At 39.2% G+C, this 21767-nt stretch overlaps 1 protein-coding gene across 1 annotated transcript in view; it reads left to right on the forward strand.

The window, feature by feature from the left end:
- Window positions 1-21767, forward strand: part of LOC115776876 (glutamate receptor ionotropic, kainate 2) — a 413631-nt gene that overhangs the window by 122938 nt on the left and 268926 nt on the right. The gene's annotated exons all lie outside the window — the stretch shown is intronic.

Raw genomic sequence — 21767 nt, forward strand, 5'->3', positions numbered from 1 at the left:
TAGAAATCAATGGCAATAGCGACATGCACCCGGCATAGTCATTGTTTTTCAGCATAAATGTAACTCTGTGCTGCTATCAGAAGTGTTTCTCATGGTGAAATAGTGCTGCAGATTAGCTCTAATCTTTAAAAATTGCTAGCATTGCCCTTTTGCATTATGAACGCAGCCATGCATGCACGTTTTCTAGAGATGAGCGTTGTGTATGACGCTTTGCCGTCATATGTCACGTCATGACGTCATCTGGCGATTTTTCAGAGAGCCAATAGTGACTTTCTGTGATTTCCACAGGAAAATCCATATTGGACATCCAAATTTGTTCATATGGACATATGCAAGCGAAATCTGCAAAGTTGAGAGGTACAAAACCTTGTGTTCTTAAGGTGAATATCTACTGGTGTATTACTCTCCCCGAGGAGAACTAATAGGTTATAATGACAAGTGAATCACCATGTCATTTTGTGTGCAAACAATATTGTGCAGGAGCGAAATCACTTCCCACAGAATATAGATACAAGTTCTGCTAGCTCTCTACTGGGGCCAGCGTTAGGCCCAGGATATGCGGTGGTCACAAAGCGACAGTGTTGCTAGGTCTAGTAACTTGTGCGCATCTCTAGCGATAAAAGAAACCATCTATTGACTTTGGCGATTTTAAGGCGAATCTGGCTACTTGTCTTTTAAGTGACAAAAGCATTATTTTTCAACACAACTGTAGCCCTGCGTCAGAAGCCATTCTAATGGAGAAATAGGGCAGCAGATTAGCTCTGATCTGTAAAAAGCTGCTAGCACTGCCTTGGTTAGCAATACCTATTCCGACATCCCGCTATGTCGACATGTCGCTATTCCGACACTTCTTCACTGATGGTTAAGGTTAGGAATAGTTTTGGGTTAGGCACATATCGCTATGCCGACAATAGACATCAATTGTCGGCATAGCAGCATGTCGCAATAGCGACATGAATCCCACTGCCTTCTTGTAGGATAGTCGTAGCCGTGCACCCGTTATAACGCTGTGACATTATACATAATGTCATGACTTTATCTGGCGACTTCTAGCGACTTTTGAGAGAGTCAATAACAACTTTCTGTGATTTTCTTAACAATACTGAGTCCACTGGAAAATCGACATTGGAAATCCAAATTTGTTCACTGAAAAAATACAGTTGCTCTTTCAATGACATAAGTACAATATAATTTATTCCAATACAGTTATAATATTATGTAAATGTCTATGAGCTTTTAAACAAATTGTTGGTGGCTAAATCTGATATGTGAGATATTAATAAAATAATATTGATAGAAGTTTCGATAAATGGATTTAAGAATATTAGATTCAATTTTGACTTAACTGTGGGACATATGGAAGCGTAATCTACAAAGTGAAGTGGTACAAAACCTGGTGTTCCGAAGGTGAATGTCTACTTGTCTATTACTCTCCCTGAAGACAACTAATAGGTATCATGACAAGTGAATCACCATCGAAATCACTTCCCACAGAAAATAGATACAAGTTCTACTAGCTCTCTACTGGGGCCAGCTTTAGGCCCAGGATACGTTGTGGTCACGAAGCAGGTGTTGTCAATTGAGAAACTTTGCCGTTAGATTTAGTGACTTGTGGGGGTTACACCTCTCCATTACGAAACCCCGCTACTCCGAAACCCGAAACCGGGGGTGCATATCCCTACCCCCTTACCCTAACCCTAACCCCGTTCAGAGTGGCGGGGTTTTGGAAAGGAAAAACGTCCGCACTTGTGGGCGTCCCTAACGACAAAAAAACATTTAGCAACTTTCGCAACCTTTTGGTGAATCTGGCTGCTCGTCTTTAAAGTGACAAAAATCATTGTTCTCAACATAACTGTAGCTTTGCGCCGCTGTCAGAAGCATTTCTAACGGTGAATCAGTGCTGCAGATTAGCTCTGATCTATAAAAATCCGCTAGCACTGTCTTCTTCTACTACAGACATAACCGTCCCCACACGTTTTCTAGAGATTGGCATTGCGTGCATGGTGCTGTGACATCATACGTAATGTCATGATGTCATCTGGTGACTTTAAGCGACTTTTCAGAGAGCCAATTGCGACTTTCTGTGATTTTTAGCAGGACTGAGTCCACTGGAAAATCCATATTGGTTTTTCTCTTACAATGGCTGCCGTTCCTCATGGCCCAGGGATCCTCTGGTTGTCGTCCCCCATGCTCCAGGGGCCCTCTGGTTGCCATATTCTGTGGCCCAGGGGCCCTCTGGTTTTCGTACTGCATGGCCCAGGGACCATCTGGTTGCCATATCCCGTGGCTCAGGGGCCCTTTGATAGCCGTCCCCCGTGGCCCAGGGGCCCTCTGATTGCCGTCCCCCGTGGCCCAGGGGCCCTCTGGTTGCCATATCCCGTGGTTCAGGGGCCCTTTGCCATCCCCCGTGGCCCAGGGGCACTCTGATTGCCGTCCTCCGTGGCCTAGGGGCCCTCTGGTTGCTGTACGACATGGCCCAGGGGCCCTCTGGTTCCTATGTCCTGTGGCCGAGGGCCCTCTGACTGCTGTCACTCCCCCCAGCCCATTTCAGTTAACCCTTATAGACTAAAGAAGTACAACTAAAGAAGATCCTAGAATAGAGGGCTCTATCGCAATCAGCATCGACATCGGTATCTGGATTGTTGTTGGGCCCCCCCTGGGCCCCCTGGATCCATGGGCCCCGGGGCGCCAGCCCCACTCGCCCGGTCGGTAATACGGCCCTGAGTCCAGGATGGTGTTTCACTGCATACTTCCTGCCTGATATTTAGAGGAGAACTGTTTGATTCATTGTTTCTTACAGCCAAGGTCTCAGTAGGAAATTAGAAAGAGAAAACAGCAGCAGCAAATAAGAATTATGGAATGTGTGAAACAAAAGCTTTTTATTAAAATGACAACTAAGAACTGAAAAAATACGGGGAACCTGGCTTCCCTTTGCCTCCAGAATGAAAGGCCACTTATTTTTTCTAAATCAGGGTCTTAATCAGCGCATGTGAATGCCTCTGAAGCATAGAGCCAGATTTATCTGCTGATTTAGTTGTTCTGAGAATTGATACAGTGAGAGCAGAAGAAGGGGCACAGAGATTTCCCGCTGTGATCCTCTATAGCACAGATAGTAACTTAAGACATTTGTTCCCATTCTCAAATTAATTACTCTGAACTAATTCTGTGGCAGCTATACCACATGGCGTTGGTATATACAGTATGTGAAGAATACAATTAATTACACAGAGAATGGAATGGACTCTTCTTTAGCATAAATCATTTAGAAGTGGGTGAATTATCATGTATCTAATAATAAAGACAATTTCTACTGTCTTCACTTCCCCATATTTACATCCATGGATGTGTTGATAGGGAGGCAGCAGCAGTATGCATGAGCTTCTCCACATTCCTGAACAACATTAGAACCTTTGCTTGCAGACCTGCTTTAATCTTCCTCTGTGTTCTCCAAATTTAATTGAACGTAAATAAGTGATGGCATTAACCTTGACCCTGACTGTCAGCAGCTCAGTGACTCATCAGCCATTACTCCCATCATGCTGCACCATGGATCGACCATCTTTAGGAATCACTTTAACATCTACATGGCCAATTATGATTGATAGCCTGGTAAAAGGAACTCTTCTTCCTTGTCGGTGGCAATGGATTAGAAGGAGAGTCGGGAAGGGGACGGTTGAAGGGCCGTTCCTTTGTAAGGATATTTATCACAGGTGGACCAATCTGTTTTATGCTCAGGAGACTCCCAGATGGCCCCATAATAAATTTTTAGAAGAGATGAAATATTCATGCAGAGTTAAATATGGATCCTAGAGTAGTCACCACGCATTAAACACAGTCAATACTGATCAGCACTGACACTCCTCTTTCCTCCAGAAATTTCCCCCTGTATCGCCTGTGCATGCACATTTTTAAAAAGGTATGAAGGAGGATGCAGCCATGCAGAAGGAAATGAGAGACATTTTAGCGATGAGAAGGAGCGCTAAAGAGGTGCTCCGAAACGTGTTTATGATGAGAAAGTGCAGCAGTCAGACGTGTCAGGCTGTTTTTAGTGATGTTAACTGACTGTAAAACAGAGTAGCAGAAGCTGTATCTCTCCTCCGACAGCTCAGACCACATCGAGTGCTCACAGAAGAATAGGTTCAAGTCACGTGTAATACACAAAGAAACGCTTACTTTTCCCTTTTCTCTCATGAGCTTGTAATCATGCAAATTACAGTAAGCAAAATTCAGTTTATAATTGTAGGTCCCACTGAGCGACAGCGATGTTGGAAGATCTTTACTTATAATACTTCATGAATTTATAAGAATCATGGGAGTCATTAAATGCATCAGCATGGGTCCATCTGCCCATGCGTCTGTTCATCTGTCACAACCAGTAACTCAGACTGACTGGACTTTAAGATTTAAGGACAAACACGTGCCAGTCCTTTGTTCTAAGTTCTCAAACATGCATTTGTCTAGTCTGTCACGCTGTCAGGCTGAAGTCCACCTGTCAGCATGAATTGTTTAAACTGACTCGCTATACACATGCTGTATTATAACTATGCTGACAGCCTCGTGCATCTTCTTGCATTCTTCCTGGACATTTTCACCTTTCTGCACTCCTTCCTGGCTGACTTCCTGAAGAAGTGTAAAATCTTATTACTTCTGTAGTTATCATCTAAAACATTTATCAATTTTAGAGTCATTCCTTTAGTAAAAATGCACAGATGGTAACTTAACTGATCTCAGAGCAGTGAAAGCAGAGCTAGCAGCAACTTGTCTAGCACCCTAGTCTCCCAGCAGGGTATCCAGTGCACTTATGCAAACAACTAGAAAAGGCTGCTAACCTCTCAGCTTGAAAAACTCAAGTCATTGTTAACAGGATGTGCACATGCCCATGAAAATTACAGGACAGATTCAGAGTCAAGCCTGCTTCCAGAGACAATCGCCAATTGCAGCTATAAGATGGCAGGCAAGGGGAGGAACTGGGACAGAAACCTGTTTGAGATGAAAAGAGAGAACTCACTTTCACTTGGTAGATTTTAACTGAACTTCCTGGACAAACAGATTTGCTTGCCCTGATAGAATACCACTACATCCTTATTTGAGAAATGAGAAATACTTTATTTATCCCGTATTTGGGAAATTTTATTGCAGCAGTTGAAATGGTGATGAAATAATATTATCTGGCAGATGCCTCTCTGTCAGACAGATATATTGTATAATAGAGGGTGATAGCATGACTGAATCAGTCTGTGTCACAGTAGACGCAGGAAAATAACCCATATGCAAGAATTCCAAAACAGGCAAAAGTGAACTTAAAATGCACCTTAAATACAAGTTGATATGTGGTCCAAAGTGCATCAAATGCACAAATCTTCTAGAAGCGGGCGGGGGGGGGGGGGGGGTTACTTTGGACTTCTCAAAACAATTACGTAGCATTTAAGTAGCAGAGAAGTTTGTTAATCAGTTTCAGCTGATTTGGTGTTGATGAAATGGAGAACAGGTGCACTAGAGGAACAGGGTGAGCACTCACAGAGACCTATAAAATGACCTCCAGCAGCCACAGGTGTGACAGAAACAAACTTCATGAGGGTGGCCTGAGGGCCCAACATCCACTGGTGGGCCCTGAGCTCACAGCCTGGCACTGTAGAGTCACTGTGGATGACATTTGCCAGAGAATAGCAGAATTGCAGGTCCACCACTGGCGCCCTGTGCTTTACACAGATGAGAGCAGGTTCATCCTGAGCACATGTGACAGACGTGAAAGGGTCTGGAGAATAATGTTTTGCTGCCTGTAACATCATTCAGTCTGACTGGTTTGTTGGTCGATCAGTGATGATCTGGGGAGGCATATCCATCGAGGGACACACAGACCTCTACAAGCCAGGCAACTGCACCCTGACTGCCATTAGGTAACAGGATGAAATCCTTGGACCCACTATCAGACCCTACGCTGGTGCAGTGGGTTCTGATTTACTCCTGCTGCATAATAGTTCCTGGCTTCATGTGGCCAGAGTATGCAGGCAGCTCCTGGAAGATCCTGGATAGACTGTCCAGCAGCTCAATGAGGCCTTGGTTCAGATCCTAGTGAGAGGACCATCCGTTGTCTCATTAGTGTCATACCCAGACACTGTCAGGCAAACATATAAGCATGTGGGAGCAAACTACTGAGTAACATTTTGAGTTGCTGAAATGAAATTTCAGCAAAATAGACTACCCTGCTGCATCATTTTTTTCACTTTGATTTTCAAGGTGTCTTTGAATTCAGCCCTCTGTGGGCTGGTAACTTTCATTTCCATCAAACAATGTGATACCGTTTTGTTCCTAACACATTACCCAGTCCATTATCAGTGACCTTTTTTCCCTCATCTGATCTGATGTTTTTAAAGTGTTCCTTTAATATTTTTGAGTAGTGTGCATACACACAGAAGATAATCTAGGGAAGTGGACAGATGAGTGCAATGAGATTTGGCTGGAACCAATCAAAGTATTCACACAAGAAGTAAAACTGAAGACACAGGAAAAACAGGAAATAACTAAGCAATCACAGAGGCAGAACACTAATACACAGCCACTTGACAAAAAGAAGTACAAAAACATAAGATAAATAAACAAAATACAAGGGAAAAAATATGAACAGCAACTCTAAACACTAGCAGAAACCAAATCACAAAAATAGCAAGAACTAAGAAAGACTACTAAATACTAAACAGACTGAATATACTAAATAGCTGCTGATAGTACTGAGCTGCTGTAATGCGCAAATTTCCCTGTCGTGGGATCATTAAAGTTTTATCTTATCTTATCTTATCTTATCTTATCTTATCTTATCTTATCTTATCTTATCTTAAATAGAGGCTTGATGAACCCAACTGGAAATTTTCTCATAAATAGATGAGGATACAAACTCAAAAGGAACTCAAAACCCTGGAATGATGATCAGTTCAATTCAATTTGCCAAATAGATAGACATTAAGCTCTGATGTGGTTTACTTCTTCAGTACTTGAACTAGACTGGATATTTTCCATCCATCCATCCATCCATTCATTTTTCTCATGTTTCAGATACAGGTTGTAAATGTGACTCAGGATCAGAGACAGCTGGCTAGGCCAGGTCCTAAAAACCTAGAGACTGACAGAGGTGGCAAAAGTACTGACATTCTGTACTTAAGTAGAAGTACAAGTACTTATGTTAAAAAATACTTTAGTAAAAGTCGAAGTACTGGTTCAACTTCTCTACTTAAGTAAAAGTAAAAAAGTACAGGCTCTGAAATGTACTCAAAGTAAGAAAGTAAAAGTAGTTCTTTGGAGGATGTTTCTAAATGCTATTTTTGTGTAAAACTAACCGAACCTCGTTATATATTATTGTAATAATATAAAATAATATTACATGAGAATGCAAACATTATTCCAATCTAAATTTTAATCCTAATGAATGCACTCAGCTTGAATCTGTTCTGTAGGACACAAACTGTGAAAGGGAATTTAAACACAGCTCTGTTCTCTGTGTCCTCCATAGTAGAGGGTGACTGTGCCTCCACCTAAACACCAACATGAGGATACTCAGGGGTTACAGTGGGATTCAGAAGGTGGAGGAACCCTAAGATCAGCTGTAGTGTCTCTGCATGGGGAGAAGAACCACAGCTTTCTATTGTAGCTGCAGTAAATGATGTTGGTGTGCAGGCTGTGATCAGCTGACCTGCTGCTGCTGCTCTGAGGTTTACTGCTCTGTGTGGATGAACTGAATTCACAAAGATGTAACCCAGTATTTCACAGCTATCTGAGCTGATCTCCATCCCCTGCACTGACAGCATACAGGCTGTAGAAATGTTGGATTCAGTGAATGAATCTCAGCATCAGCAGCTTTGATTCAGACTCATCTCTGCTGCACTGATGTAACCTGTAACTCTGACCATGAACACAGAGCTTTACTGTAAATACAGTACAACAAGCTAACCAATTTATTACACACTAAACTGCAGTATTTTCATAGAATCTTTGAATTACACAAAGTCAGCATACTTCAGTTTATTTTCCAGTCCTTACCTTTAAATCTAACCTCTCTTCTTCCTCTCCTGTCCTCTTTCTCCATCTCTGAGTGAACTTCTCTCTCTTTGCTCTCCCTGAAATGCAGCATCTCTTCTTTTAGCTAGCAGACACACTGTGTGACAAACTGCACACACTTTGTGTGTTTGCTGATATTTGATGAGCATTTAGAAACGTTGCATTTACCTGCCACACGTTACTCCCTTCGTGCTCGCTCCTCTTCAGTAGCGCTAGCTAAGCTGTTTATGTGCCGCAGCGCAACTTACGGACTCGGTCCGGCCCGATTTTAGCGCTATAAATGATACATTAATTATATGGGTTTGCGTATTTAATCCCTTTGTACGAGATAAGCCCCGATGATGGAGGATACACCAGTACGATTGTCTCTTGTGTGTTATTATTCCTCCGTTTAGGCTCAGATCGTTTGATGTTTGACGGCGCACTGACCGGAAATGCAAACTTCTCTCTGACGTGTTAAAAAGTAACGAGTCTGTTTGAAAATGTAAGAAGTAGAAAGTACCGATACTTGTGTAAAAATGTAGGGAGTAAAAGTAAAAAGTACTCAGAAAAATAAATACTTAAGTAAAGTACAGATACCTGAAAAATCTACTTAAGTACAGTAACGAAGTATTTGTACTTCGTTACTTCCCACCTCTGGAGACTGATGCTATCAGGGTTGGCGACATTGCTCTAGTATAGTTTCTCCAGCTGCCTCCTACCTTGTCCAGAAGTCACTTTCAAGATACCGTATGCATGCATCACACAGACACTGATATGTGCTTATTAGTGGTAACTAACATGCAAATAAAATACTGGAACTTCACTCCACCAAAACCAAGTGCAAACCTCTTGGCTGATATTTTATTACAAGTAATATTGTTTGTTATTATTTGCCAAATAACTGCATTTAAAGGAAACAACATCACAAATGGTGTTCAGGCTCAGTGATTTGAAGTAGCTAAGCGCAAGCCTAGCCCACCTGGCAGCTACACCTGGCCACCACCTGTCAGTGACCAAGCTCCAAATATTAAGGCTCAACCAAGTTTAAAAGTGCACCTTAAGTTTTTTTTTTTTTTTTTGTATCAAGCTTTAAGCATAATTATTTTATTCATTTCCCCAGTTAATATCATTTTAACAGGGACTCTCTGTGGACTGACTCTCTTTTAGAGCCAAAAGTGGCCAGTTGATAAACTGCAGTTGTTTTTTTTCCCCCCATGGTACTTTAGGTACAGTTGAGGATATTTTATGGTATATACATAGTTGCTGCAGGCAGTGGAACCTTTCACTGTCCTTTTCACATGAAAAACGGTTTCATTTATTCTGAATTACATCACATAGTTACTGTCTAGCTTTGCTTAGTCTTTTTTGTTGCAAGCACAACTACAACACATCCATTACTAGATATAAAATAAAAGAAAGACAATAACACATTCCCATATTTGTACTTAGGTGGTTTTCTCATGGTAGCAATAAAAAAAGTCATAGTCTGGATTATTTACAGTGCAGCCACTAGTGTTTCTGTAGTTAGTGTTTCTGTAGTTAGTGTTTCTGTAGTTAATGTTTCTGTAGTTAGTGTTTCTGTAGTTAATGTTTCTGTAGTTAGTGTTTCTGTAGTTAGTGTTACTGTAGTTAATGTTTCTGTAGTTAGTGTTTCTGTAGTTAATGTTTCTGTAGTTAGTGTTTCTGTAGTTAGTGTTTCTGTAGTTAATGTTTCTGTAGTTAGTGTTTCTGTAGTTAATGTCTCTGTAGTTAATGTCTCTGTAGTTAGTGTTTCTGTAGTTGATGTTTGTGTAGTTAGTGTTTCTGTAGTTGATGTTTGTGTAGTTAGTGTTTGTGTAGTTAGTGTTTCTGTAGTTGATGTTTCTGTAGTTAATGTTTCTGTAGTTAGTGTTTCTGTAGTTAATGTTTCTGTAGTTAGTGTTTCTGTAGTTAGTGTTTGTGTAGTTAGTGTTTCTGTAGTTAGTGTTTCTGTAGTTAGTGTTTGTGTAGTTAGTGTTTCTGTAGTTAGTGTTTCTGTAGTTAGTGTTTATGTAGTTAGTGTTTGTGTAGTTAGTGTTTCTGTAGTTGATGTTTCTGTAGTTAATGTTTCTGTAGTTAGTGTTTCTGTAGTTAATGTTTCTGTAGTTAGTGTTTCTGTAGTTGATGTTTCTGTAGTTAATGTTTCTGTAGTTAGTGTTTCTGTAGTTAATGTCTCTGTAGTTAGTGTTTCTGTAGTTGATGTTTGTGTAGTTAGTGTTTCTGTAGTTAATGTTTCTGTAGTTAGTGTTTGTGTAGTTAGTGTTTCTGTAGTTGATGTTTGTGTAGTTAGTGTTTCTGTAGTTAGTGTTTGTGTAGTCAGTGTTTCTGTAGTTAATGTTTCTGTAGTTAGTGTTTCTGTAGTTAATGTTTCTGTAGTTAGTGTTTCTGTAGTTAATGTTTCTGTAGTTAGTGTTTCTGTAGTTAATGTCTCTGTAGTTAGTGTTTCTGTAGTTGATGTTTGTGTAGTTAGTGTTTCTGTAGTTGATGTTTCTGTAGTTAGTGTTTCTGTAGTTAATGTCTCTGTAGTTAGTGGTTCTGTAGTTAATGTTTGTGTAGTTAGTGTTTCTGTAGTTGATGTTTCTGTAGTTAATTTTTCTGTAGTTAGTGTTTCTGTAGTCAGTGTTTCTGTAGTTAGTGTTTGTGTAGTCAGTGTTTCTGTAGTTGATGTTTCTGTATTTAGTGTTTCTGTAGTTAGTGTTTCTGTAGTTAGTGTTTGTGTAGTCAGTGTTTCTGTAGTCAGTGTTTCTGTAGTTAGTGTTTCTGTAGTTAATGTTTCTGTAGTTAGTGTTTCTGTAGTCGATGTTTCTGTAGTTAGTGTTTCTGTAGTTAGTGTTTGTGTAGTCAGTGTTTCTGTAGTCAGTGTTTCTGTAGTTAGTGTTTCTGTAGTTAATGTTTCTGTAGTTAGTGTTTCTGTAGTTAGTGTTTCTGTAGTTAGTGTTTGTGTAGTCAGTGTTTCTGTAGTTAGTGTTTCTGTAGTCAGTGTTTCTGTAGTTAGTGTTTCTGTAGTCAGTGTTTGTGTAGTCAGTGTTTCTGTAGTCAGTGTTTCTGTAGTTAGTGTTTCTGAAGTTAGTGTTTTTGTAGTTAGTGTTTCTGTAGTTAGTGTTTCTGTAGTTAGTGTTTGTGTAGTCAGTGTTTCTGTAGTTAGTGTTTCTGTAGTCAGTGTTTCTGTAGTTAGTGTTTCTGTAGTTAGTGTTTCTGTAGTTAGTGTTTGTGTAGTCAGTGTTTCTGTAGTTAGTGTTTGTGTAGTCAGTGTTTCTGTAGTTAATGTTTCTGTAGTTAGTGTTTCTGTAGTTAATGTTTCTGTAGTTAGTGTTTCTGTAGTTAGTGTTTCTGTAGTTAGTGTTTGTGTAGTCAGTGTTTCTGTAGTTAATGTTTCTGTAGTTAGTGTTTCTGTAGTTAATGTTTCTGTTGTTAGTGTTTCTGTAGTTAATGTTTCTGTAGTTAGTGTTTCTGTAGTTAATGTTTCTGTTGTTAGTGTTTCTGTAGTTAATGTTTCTGTAGTTAGTGTTTCTGTAGTTAATGTCTCTGTAGTTAGTTTTTCTGTAGTTTATGTTTGTGTAGTTAGTGTTTCTGTAGTTTATGTTTCTGTAGTTAATGTTTCTGTAGTTAGTGTTTCTGTAGTTAATGTTTGTGTAGTCAGTGTTTCTGTAGTTAATGTTTCTGTAGTCAGTGTTTCTGTAGTTAGTGTTTCTGTAGTTAGTGTTTCTGTAGTCAGTGTTTCTGTAGTTAGTGTTTCTGTAGTTAGTGTTTGTGTAGTTAGTGTTTGTGTAGTCAGTGTTTCTGTAGTTAGTGTTTCTATAGTCAGTGTTTCTATAGTTAGTGTTTGTGTAGTTAGTGTTTGTGTAGTTAGTGTTTGTGTAGTCAGTGTTTCTGTAGTTAGTGTTTCTGTAGTCAGTGTTTCTGTAGTTAGTGTTTCTGTAGTTAGTGTTTCTGTAGTTAGTGTTTCTGTAGTTAGTGTTTCTGTAGTTAGTGTTTCTGTAGTTAGTGTTTCTGTAGTTAGTGTTTCTGTAGTTAATGTCTCTGTAGTCAGTGTTTCTGTAGTTAGTGTTTCTGTAGTTAATGTTTCTGTAGTTAGTGTTTCTGTAGTCGATGTTTCTGTAGTTAGTGTTTCTGTAGTTAGTGTTTGTGTAGTCAGTGTTTCTGTAGTCAGTGTTTCTGTAGTTAGTGTTTCTGTAGTTAATGTTTCTGTAGTTAGTATTTCTGTAGTTAGTGTTTCTGTAGTTAGTGTTTGTGTAGTCAGTGTTTCTGTAGTTAGTGTTTCTGTAGTCAGTGTTTCTGTAGTTAGTGTTTCTGTAGTTAGTGTTTGTGTAGTCAGTGTTTCTGTAGTCAGTGTTTCTGTAGTTAGTGTTTCTGAAGTTAGTGTTTTTGTAGTTAGTGTTTCTGTAGTTAATGTTTCTGTAGTTAGTGTTTGTGTAGTCAGTGTTTCTGTAGTTAGTGTTTCTGTAGTCAGTGTTTCTGTAGTTAGTGTTTCTGTAGTTAGTGTTTCTGTAGTTAGTGTTTGTGTAGTCAGTGTTTCTGTAGTTAATGTTTCTGTAGTTAGTGTTTCTGTAGTTAATGTTTCTGTAGTCAGTGTTTCTGTAGTTAGTGTTTCTGTAGTTAGTGTTTGTGTAGTCAGTGTTTCTGTAGTTAATGTTTCTGTAGTTAGTGTTTCTGTAGTTAATGTTTCTGTTGTTAGTGTTTCTGTAGTTAATGTTTCTGTAGTTAATGTTTCTGTAGTTAATGTTTCTGTTGTTAGTGTTTCTGTAGTTAATGTTTCTGTAGTTAGTGTTTCTGTAGTTAATGTCTCTGTAGTTAGTTTTTCTGTAGTTGATGTTTGTGTAGTTAGTGTTTCTGTAGTTGATGTTTCTGTAGTTAATGTTTCTGTAGTTAGTGTTTCTGTAGTTAATGTTTGTGTAGTTAGTGTTTCTGTAGTTAATGTTTCTGTAGTCAGTGTTTCTGTAGTTAGTGTTTCTGTAGTTAGTGTTTCTGTAGTCAGTGTTTCTGTAGTTAGTGTTTCTGTAGTTAGTGTTTGTGTAGTTAGTGTTTGTGTAGTTAGTGTTTCTGTAGTTAGTGTTTCTATAGTCAGTGTTTCTATAGTTAGTGTTTGTGTAGTTAGTGTTTGTGTAGTTAGTGTTTGTGTAGTCAGTGTTTCTGTAGTTAGTGTTTCTGTAGTCAGTGTTTCTGTAGTTAGTGTTTCTGTAGTTAGTGTTTCTGTAGTTAGTGTTTCTGTAGTCAGTGTTTCTGTAGTTAGTGTTTCTGTAGTCAGTGTTTCTGTAGTTAGTGTTTCTGTAGTTAATGTCTCTGTAGTCAGTGTTTCTGTAGTTAGTGTTTCTGTAGTTAATGTTTCTGTAGTTAGTGTTTCTGTAGTCGATGTTTCTGTAGTTAGTGTTTCTGTAGTTAGTGTTTCTGTAGTCAGTGTTTCTGTAGTTAGTGTTTCTGTAGTTAGTGTTTCTGTAGTTAATGTTTCTGTAGTTAGTGTTTCTGTAGTTAGTGTTTCTGTAGTTAGTGTTTGTGTAGTCAGTGTTTCTGTAGTTAGTGTTTCTGTAGTTAGTGTTTCTGTAGTTAGTGTTTCTGTAGTTAGTGTTTGTGTAGTCAGTGTTTCTGTAGTCAGTGTTTCTGTAGTTAGTGTTTCTGAAGTTAGTGTTTTTGTAGTTAGTGTTTCTGTAGTTAATGTTTCTGTAGTTAGTGTTTGTGTAGTCAGTGTTTCTGTAGTTAGTGTTTCTGTAGTCAGTGTTTCTGTAGTTAGTGTTTCTGTAGTTAGTGTTTCTGTAGTTAGTGTTTGTGTAGTCAGTGTTTCTGTAGTTAGTGTTTGTGTAGTCAGTGTTTCTGTAGTTAATGTTTCTGTAGTTAGTGTTTCTGTAGTTAATGTTTCTGTAGTCAGTGTTTCTGTAGTTAGTGTTTCTGTAGTTAGTGTTTGTGTAGTCAGTGTTTCTGTAGTTAATGTTTCTGTAGTTAGTGTTTCTGTAGTTAATGTTTCTGTAGTTAGTGTTTCTGTAGTTAATGTTTCTGTAGTTAGTGTTTCTGTAGTTAATGTTTCTGTAGTTAGTGTTTCTGTAGTTAATGTTTCTGTAGTTAGTGTTTCTGTAGTTAATGTCTCTGTAGTTAGTTTTTCTGTAGTTGATGTTTGTGTAGTTAGTGTTTCTGTAGTTGATGTTTCTGTAGTTAATGTTTCTGTAGTTAGTGTTTCTGTAGTTAATGTTTGTGTAGTCAGTGTTTCTGTAGTTAATGTTTCTGTAGTCAGTGTTTCTGTAGTTAGTGTTTCTGTAGTCAGTGTTTCTGTAGTTAGTGTTTCTGTAGTTAGTGTTTGTGTAGTTAGTGTTTGTGTAGTCAGTGTTTCTGTAGTTAGTGTTTCTGTAGTCAGTGTTTCTATAGTTAGTGTTTGTGTAGTTAGTGTTTGTGTAGTTAGTGTTTGTGTAGTCAGTGTTTCTGTAGTTAGTGTTTCTGTAGTCAGTGTTTCTATAGTTAGTGTTTCTGTAGTTAGTGTTTCTGTAGTCAGTGTTTCTGTAGTTAGTGTTTCTGTAGTCAGTGTTTCTGTAGTTAGTGTTTCTGTAGTTAGTGTTTCTGTAGTTAGTGTTTGTGTAGTCAGTGTTTCTATAGTTAGTGTTTCTGTAGTTAGTGTTTCTGTAGTTAGTGTTTGTGTAGTCAGTGTTTCTATAGTCAGTGTTTCTGTAGTTAGTGTTTCTGTAGTCAGTGTTTCTGTAGTCGGTGTTTCTGTAGTTAGTGTTTCTGTAGTTAGTGTTTCTGTAGTTAGTGTTTCTGTAGTTAATGTTTCTGTAGTTAGTTGAGATTATTGTGAACCGCAGCAGAGAAGTCACTTTGTCTTGTGTTGTTAAATGGAACACGGCCAGTGTCTTACAGGTCAGCACTCTGCAGATATCATCATCATTATTGTGTGACAGCATGTTTGAGTTAATGAAAGCCAACAATTGGTTGCTGAAGCGCCAGCAGACTGTAGACTGCTTTCCCACCACGCAATGCACTCATCTGGAAAGTGGAAGTAAACAAATAATGCCATAGGCCAAACAGCTGGGGATGGGGGGGCTGTGGGCACAGAACCAGAAGACTGCTGCACCAGTTTAGACCAAAATATAATGATACTGATGATGATTTGCAGATGCAATAACCAATATTGGGCTATTTTTTAAAACAACATTTTCCCCAGGAAGTGTGACTAATTTTATTTTTAAATATCAGTAACACAGCACATTTATTTTCCACTCTATACGATAACCAGTTATTCTTTGTCTTTCACTTTCAGCATTTGTTTCACTGTTCCAGTATACAGTGGAATAATAAGTAAAAAAACACGAATAATTATACATTAAAGATTAAAGATAAGGATACATCCATGTTTTCACAGACAGCACAAAAGGCCAAGATAAGGAAAGCATGTGGTTGGAGTAGAGCTACCAAGACTTCCTGTAGTGTGGAGATGTTTTGGCCTCTTTAGTCTACAAAGAAGCAGGTAACACCACAAATCATTTATACCATCTGAAGCAGTGCCATCCTTGCATACTCACAGGTGACACAATGCAATGTAGTGATGGGAATTCCGGCTTTTTTCAGTGAGCCGGCTCTTTAGGCTCAGCTCCCAAAGAAGAGCCGGCTCTTTAGGCTCAGCTCCCAAAGAAGAGCCGGCTCTTTAGGCTCAGCTCCCAAAGAAGAGCCGGCTCTTTAGGCTCAGCTCCCAAAGAAGAGCCGGCTCTTTCGGCTCCCAAATGGCTCCTTAGATTTTAATTTTAAAAAAAGTGTAAAATGAATTACTAATGTAAAAACATACATTAGGCTTATATCAAATATTTCTTTATATACTCAACATATAATAGAGTGCTCCAAATACAAATTATAAAACAAAAGATTGGAAATCAGAAAAGACAAGGGCCTTTGAGGAGTTGATCCTATTTCTCCTGCCTAATGACCTGCCCTGTTTTGTTCTTCTAATTACACTGAGGGATGAACAATTCCTATACAGTATACCTATGTAGGCTGTTTGTGCAGCCTGCTCGATATTAAATTTTAAATTTGCAGTCGACACTCTATCAGATTAATCCTTTAACGCCAGGCGATCGCTGCTGAATCGCAGGTTTCCTGACCTTACAAGCCACGAACAGCTGATTAAAACATAGCCGCAGAGTCAGCTGGTCCAAGGACCTTGATCAGCTGGCTTTTCACCGTAACTCTGCGACCATTCGTGCTATTGAAAAAATTCAAACGGTTCCCAAAAGCTCAGAAATTACACTTCACAGTCATGTAGTGGTATTACGGTATTTGTGACCGGAAGTCTGCAAACCGGCACTTTTGAAGTACGTTGTACCTCGTTCAACATGTTTGGAGGTCCATCCATCCATCCATTCGCTTCCGCACATCCTGTTAAGGGTCGCGGGGGGGCTGGAGCCTATCCCAGCTGTCATAGGGCGAGAGGCAGGGTACACCCTGAACAGGTCGCCAGCCTGTTGCAGGGCCAACACGGAGTGACAGACAACCTTTCACACACTCATTCACACCTATGGGCAATTTAGATTAGCCAATTAACCTAACCCCAGTAAGTGCATGTCTTTGGAATGTGGGAGGAAACCGGAGTACCCGGAGGAAACCCACGCAAGCACGGGGAGAACATGCAAACTCCACACAGAGAGAGGGAGAGGCCTGGGCCAAGGTGGAATCGAACCCAGGCCTTCCAGATGGTATTCTAACTGGAAACATTTCAACCTTATATGTTTGGAGGTATAAGGTTGAAATGTTTCCAGTCTTTGCTACGCTTTCCGTCACTCATTTTCCTCACCGTTCCCGTGTGTAGCCTCTATGTAACGCGCAACTTCCTCTGGCTCTTTCCTGTCTCCGAGCGCATTTTGCAGGAGCCCCTCCCTCTCTGGTGTTTGTTTACTCACTGCACAGTGTGGACCCTCCCCTCCCGCTCAGTGTAGACGATCATATGCTACCATTCATCTTAAGCAATCACGTGCGGCTTCCACAAAAAAAAAAGGAAATGAACGAATGAAAAGAAAAAGGAAACGGCTCCCGTTGTTCACTCTTAGAGCCGGCTCATTCGCGACTGTCCCATCACTAAGGCAATGAACATTTTACAGTCCCAGACACTTCCTACAGTACCCTGCCTTACAACAGAAAACAAAGAGACACAATGATATCACAAATGCAACAACATACTTTTTTGGAAAAACATGATGCCAGTAAGCATAATGCCGGATTTAAGCGGATGATTATAGTAATTGACACTCGTTAACAGCTCACTGGCCATAAACATTTCTCTCTGATGGCACCTCCCCAGCTGAACACTGAGTGTAGAGAGCCAGTTGAACAGCTGCAAAAGTGTGTTATATTTTGCTACCACATGAGATTTGTGGTCAAGTTGTACATATAAGCCTCACTGCCACGTCCACATTGTGCCTTTTTAAAGTTAAATTTTTAAGTTTTTCTTTTTTGTCTTGTTGCTTATGTCAGCTTGTTTATGTTTCCCTTCCTTTACATTTGAAAGTTTATTTAATTTCTGGGGATATAGACAAAAAATTGATACAGAATAGTTTTCTGTTTTTTGTAGTTTTTGTATTAATACTTTATTTATTTGGAAATAACCAAAAATTGGTTTTCCTTTTTGGTTGTGTTTTCTCTAACACCTTAGAGAGGTCAGAAAGATTTCAGTTTATATACCTATGTCAATTATTTAAAACACAGTTGTATAATTAATTCTACAGTACATTTATCATGTCCAACTTAATAATTTTTAAATCAAATTTAACTTTAGATCTTCACTTAGGCGAAGGCATCTTTAAGAAGGAGCCTTTAAGCTTGACAGAAATAGTGATTTGATTTTTTTTCCTTATCACTCAGCCCTACAGTGCAGTAGTTACATGTGTAATACAAAAATATTTTTTAATTAAAAAGTTAAATCCATAAAACTGTGAATGTAAGTTTTCACAGTATGTTTATCATTAAATTATTACAGTCATATTTCCTCTTTTTACAGTTGCATTTTATCTCTTATTGTTATTGAATAATGGACAAACCTGTCAGTTATGAGATTACACTTTATTACACCTCATGTTTCACTTTATTTTCACTCACGTGTCACTGATGTGTTCCATTTTTCTTGCTGTTTAATTTAGCCTTTACATTAGTGTTAATGTAATCTTCACTTAAATACATTTTAATACTGCATTGATTACACTTATGTTTTTGTTTATTGCTTATCTTGTGGATTGTTAAAACGTAAATCCATCCTCCTTGTTGTCCACATCTAAAATCTAACATTCCACACTCCACGCTGCCAGACTTCACTCTACATTCTCTGCCACTATCACTCCATTTTGCAACTGATTTTTGATATTTGAATAAGAAGTGTGCCAGATATCAACTCTGATTTAGCTCATGATGGGATATTGCCAGCACACAGCACAGGCTGAGTCAAGCAGTATAATGATGCATCGTTATACTGCTTAGACCACATCCCACCAAGTGCTGTCACTGTAACTGAATCATACAGTAAGAAATTCTGATGTTTCAGTAGTTAAAATATAGTTCAATTAAAAAAAATACAATATGACCAAATATCTTAATGAGTTAAAAGAAAAAAAAATACAGTAAAGGAAAACAATATTAATTTAAATAAGAGCATAAATAAAGTTAAACATTTGTAAAACAACAAGACAAACAAAATTCAAAATGGCTCACTAAATGTAGTAAAAGCAGCACAGCAAAGATGACAAATTAAAGTAGTTCAGTGTAACAGTTTAAAATGTAGCAGACTGTGCAGTGCAACAAAGTGTCTTAGTGTGTGTGTGCGAAAAGCTGTGACATTTCAAACAAAATGTTTTCATGAGAGAACAGATAATGCTCTGCTAGACAGATGTTGCACTGCAAAGAGTTACTTCATGAGATATGATAGATTTCTTGTATCTGTCCTTTTGGCTCAATCAGCCTGTTAGACAAATGCTCCACTGCCTGTTCAGTAAGTGGTGCACAAGGTTGTCAGAATGACATGTTCAGTGGCCTTCTCTCCACAGTTCACTTGGGGGGGAAGAAGGGGAGAACACAAAAGCTTCCTAGGTATTGGGGTTGTGTTGTGAGGATGCAGCCTATTGAAGAAATTGTTTGGGTACATTTGGCTCACTCCAGGCTGCCTGTTGGTTGTCTGTCTGTCACCTTCATCCCATTGATTTTCTTCACATCGCTCCAAACATCCCTCACCCATACCTGCTCTGCTGGTGTTTAGCTTCCAGGTTCATCCTGTGGGAGTTTTTATATTTCCTCAACTTCACTCTTAGGTCATGCTGCGCTCTTCTCAGGTCTTCCCTGTTCCCAGACCTGCAGACTTTCTTCTTTTCATTAAACACTTCTTTCAGGTTACTAGTGATTCACGGCTTGTTGTTCATAAAGCAACATACAGTCCCACCGGTGTGTTCTTAAAATTTTGTGATGCATCCAGTCAAACTGCTGATGCCCTCTCCATATAGAGATTCAAAGCAGTCCTGTAATTCCTTAAAGCCTCATTTGTCCACCTCCTCCCTGATGTTGATCCCCAGGAACCTGAAGCAGCTGACTCTCTCCACCTCTGTCCCCTCAATATGTAGTCCACAATGAACTCCTTGGTCTTGCTTGACATTGAGCAGCAGGTTGTTGTCCTGACACCACGATGTCAGGGCTCTCACCTCTGCTCTGTAAGCAGACTCGTCTCCCTCTGGAATAAGTCGGTGATGACTGTGCAATACATGACAATATGATGTGCAATATCAGTGTGATCTGCTCAGGTACCAGATCACTTTTCTCTGTAGTTAGTTATCTATATATTCTATTTCTCAAATTATTCTATTTATTTGTGAAGATCTTAATATTTTAAAAAAAAAGGCAGCTTGCACTGGAGGGACCTCGGAGACTAAGTTTTGTTCCTGTCATGTTTCACATGAGAAGAATGACAATATAGCTCTTTGAATCTTTGAAATGCAGCCGATGATGGTGTTCTTGTCTGCTAACTTAATGATGGTGTTAGAGCTATATGTGGCTGTGCAATCATGGGTAAACAGGGTGTACAGCAGGGGGCTGAGCACACAACCTTGTGCTGAGCATCAGTGTAGATGATGTGACACTGCCAATCTGCACCACCTGTGGTCTGCCTGTCAGAAAGTCCAGGATCCAGTTATATAACTAGACACTGATGCCCAGATCCCGAATCACTCGGGATCTGGGCATCAGGACCATAATAGCACATATGTGTGTATGCCCATGTGTTCTTATGGTCCAGGTGGGAAAGGGTGATGTGTAGAGCCAGTCCTATTGCATCCTCTGTGGATCTATTTGGTCTGTAGGTGAGCTGAAAGGGCTCCAGTGTAGCAGGCAGTAAAGATGTGATGTGAGCTTTGACCATACGCTCAAAGCACTTCATTACAATGGAGTAAGTGCTACTGTGGAGTAAGTCGTTATGGCAGCTCACATTAGGTTTCTTTGGGACAGGGATCATGGTGGTCCTTTTCAAGCATGTTGGACTACAGACAAAGAGCAGGGAGAGGTTAAAGATGTCTGTGAAGACAGCTGCCAGTTCATGAGTGCATGATTTAAGAGCAGGACCTGGGATGTTATCTGGTCCAGGAGCTTGTGTTTACTTTTTAAAGTAGCTGGACTGTGGTCCAGGAAGTGTGAAAGCAGCCATGTTTTTGTGAAACACATAATACTACAAAGACTATTTTCCCTCTGGGCTTCAATCAGAAGTCAAAGCTTGGCCTCTTATTGTCCAATAACCTCAGATTCTCCATGATGATAGCTGGAACAAATTAAAGTTTTCTCCTCTTAGCTCTTTGCTTAAGATATGCACAGCTTCTTCAAGACAGCAGCATAATATTTCATATTCTTTATGCTAGTTATGTATTTCCTGTATTTTTTTTGAAGGCAGCAACTGACAGGCCAAAATAAAGGAAAGATAGGAAACAGGTTGTACCGATTAACCAAAGTCATTTGTCTTCCAACGTGACCCACATAAATGCTTTCTGGTCTGCCTCAGCAGTGCAGCATCATTTGTCTTTCCAGAAATGCAAATGACAGACTCTTTTCTGTTGTGCCGTTGATTTGGTTGAAGTTAGGTCGGATACAAAAACTACTCGTTTAATGTGCAGAAAAATTATAGTTGCGGTTGAAAGAAACCAATGGTGACTCGACTGGAAATAGAGGCCCCTTGAAAACATGGTTTTGTAGTAATAAAACTAAAAACAAATGACTTACTGACAATTCAAATCCACTCACCACTTTTGTCTATAAAGGTATTTGAACATTGTGATGATTCTGTATATCAGTCTTAAATATGACACTGTATTAACAGATTAATACAGTGCCCCAACATTAAAATCATCGATCAGTTCCTGAACACCAAAATATTTATTCAATATCATGGTGACAGAATATCTGTCAAAACTACGATGTTTATGCTTCTGTTGACTTTACATGTCTCCTATACACAGCAATGAGCAGCATCACTATGATGGATGATGAATGTCATGTTATATGCAGCACTGATATGAGCCTTTGTTCTGTTGTTTTTGTAGGAATATTTGTGCTGTACCGACACTGCTGTGATGTGGGCTGTTCCATTGTGAAAGACGAACAAAAAGCACAAAGAGAGATGAAAAATGGAAATAGATGCTGAAAGAAAAATATTGTGCTTAGTATTGAAAATAGCACGAGGAGGGAGTGAGGGAAGAAAAATGTATTTTATTAGAATGAACTGGAGACTGAAATAT

The sequence above is a fragment of the Archocentrus centrarchus genome, unplaced genomic scaffold (genome assembly GCF_007364275.1).
Source record: "Archocentrus centrarchus isolate MPI-CPG fArcCen1 unplaced genomic scaffold, fArcCen1 scaffold_40_ctg1, whole genome shotgun sequence".
NCBI classification, from domain to species: domain Eukaryota; kingdom Metazoa; phylum Chordata; class Actinopteri; order Cichliformes; family Cichlidae; genus Archocentrus; species Archocentrus centrarchus.